The sequence below is a fragment of the Crinia signifera genome, chromosome 1, assembly GCF_055691185.1.
Source record: "Crinia signifera chromosome 1, ASM5569118v1, whole genome shotgun sequence".
Lineage (NCBI taxonomy): Eukaryota > Metazoa > Chordata > Amphibia > Anura > Myobatrachidae > Crinia > Crinia signifera.
This window is the reverse complement of record NC_139217.1, coordinates 220,500,204-220,502,521: the sequence shown is the minus strand read 5'-3', so window position 1 is coordinate 220,502,521 and position 2,318 is coordinate 220,500,204. Positions and strand designations below refer to the sequence as shown.

Below are 2,318 nucleotides of genomic sequence, written 5' to 3'. Positions count from 1 at the left end.
ATTGTTGTCCTATCAAGTGTGTCGCTATGAAAGTGTATATATATGTGTGTGTGTGTGTGTGTATCTCTCTCTCTGTGTGTGTGTATGTACATACATACATACATACATACATACATACATACATACATACATACATACATATGATGTGTGGATTGTTTGTTTCTCAACACATGACTGACAATTTTTCTCGTTCACTATGCACAGCATCACGGACTGTTACTGCTCCTCGCCATTCACAGAAATCATCTGCAACGGCTACTGTGTCGGTGGCCCCTCAGGACAGTGATGTTGAAATTATAGGTAAATGAATCCCAAATTTATTAAATATACAAATTACATGTGATAACACAAGTATTTTATGTTGATTTATGTGGTGCAATGTTTGCTTCCTATGTAGCAACTGAATGTGAGCCCGAATCATCTCCCACACTTGGCCCAATGAACATCAGGGCACCGGTCATGAGCCCACCACAGCAAGGATCACAAGAAGCAGACACCCATGAAGGTAACAATATATAATGGTGCAAATACCACATAACACTACCCGCTCCAGGAGATACACAATGCTTCATTCCTGCACTCCCATCTCATGTATGTTTAAAGCTGTATTCAAGTCCAAAATGTATGATCTCGCTACTTCAGCACAGGTGATGGTAATCATACATCACTAGGGAAGTGCATGGACATAACATTATGCCCCTCCTGTAGTGGCCAATGTTGTCACCTGGTGTTATTGTATGGTTGTGCTAATGTGCGCACAATATAGTTGCATACACACACACAGATATTCTGTCTGATGTATCTGTTGTGTACAAAATACATGAGCCTTATGGTAGCATTTCTGGATCAAAAGTACTACAATAAATTAAATGCTCAACCTATACCATAACAATGTGACAAATGGCATATATCCTAATGTAGGAACAAATTTGGCAGACTCATCCCTCTTTCCAACCGTTTGCCACCATTTCGGCCCTTGTAATTACCTACATGACTTTTGCAGATTTATTTCACAACATTTACATCAAAAATACCATCTAAAAGTGTGTAAGGAACTTATAACCCTTTACAGCAAATAACATAATCGTTGCTCATAACCTTCACTACTAATTACTGCTTGTCCACTCCTAATTTGACACACCCTTGTTTGCAGAGCTCATCAGTGCAGCAGCTGCCATCATTTATTCATTAGTGTGAAAGTGGTGAAGGTTACTGCTTTTCATCCTAATTTCAGCCATTTGCCATACAGTGTTGTCAGCATTATAGCCACTGCCTGTAGTTTTTATTGAACATGTGACCTGCTCATTGAATGTGTATGAATGGTGTGCATGACTTTTTTTTTTTTTTTTTTTGGAATCGCAGGTTAAATCACATACATTTATGGTTCACTGTGTGAGTGCTTCATGTGGTGTTTGGATGATCCATCCTTATAACTGGACAGACACTATTCTGGCCACAGCACACAAAAATGTCACATTAGCAAATTCCCAAACCATGTGCAGTGCAGGTGGGTCAGATGTAACATGGATACAAACATTTGTCATTTGTGTATGTGTTACAATTCATGTGTAGGCTAAAGAATCATTTTAATGTCATAAACACGGCCCTTTACATTTCTGCTTCAACACACCCAAGTCAAATGTATCTTTCTCTGCACATGTTACATCTGGCCCACCTGCACTGCACATGCTTTTAGCCATGTTGTTGACAAATGTGAACTCCCATCATAACACAGTAATAGGCATTATGCAACGGTAACACACACACAATTTGGACAGTACAAATGGTATATGACTCAGGCCGCAGCACAGCATGTTTCCATACCTGACCATAATTCTGCTTGGCTAATTACCCATTATTTGTTAATGGACCGTCAAACCTATAAGGACCTTTTCCCACAGCCCCTTTTTAATGGTCATTAACCCATATCAATGTTTGTGGACCCACACTCACAGTAAACCAATTATCAACACCTTTAAAAGGAAAGCAAATTTTTTTGGGGGGGCTGGGGGGGGGGGGGGGATACATTTGTAATGAAATGTAGTATTATCCCCACATCATAATTGACCATATTGACATTGTGTGGAACGTTTAAGTAGTGTGAGTGCATTGTACAAATACAACAGATGTAGGTGCTATTATCACATCTCGGATGTTATTGACATCATAGGCTTCATTAGCATTGTAACATATTGGAGCACTAATAATAATTATCCTTACATCATTGATTTATAGTCAAGTGATCTTGCTTTTGTAAGACTGGACACTGCAAATGTTGTAACACTAATGTTATCTTTGTCATTTGTATAGGTGGTGCC

At 39.0% G+C, this 2,318-nt stretch overlaps 1 long non-coding RNA gene across 1 annotated transcript in view; it reads right to left on the bottom strand.

Moving 5' to 3' along the window:
- The window catches only part of LOC146027259 (uncharacterized), a 31,802-nt gene extending 29,960 nt beyond the window's left edge, over nucleotides 1-1,842 (bottom strand). Inside the window, exon 1 of the long non-coding RNA XR_014454726.1 lies at nucleotides 1,825-1,842. This is a non-coding gene — a long non-coding RNA (uncharacterized LOC146027259). The remainder of the gene's footprint in view (nucleotides 1-1,824) is intronic.
- Nucleotides 1,843-2,318: the final 476 nt, after the last annotated feature.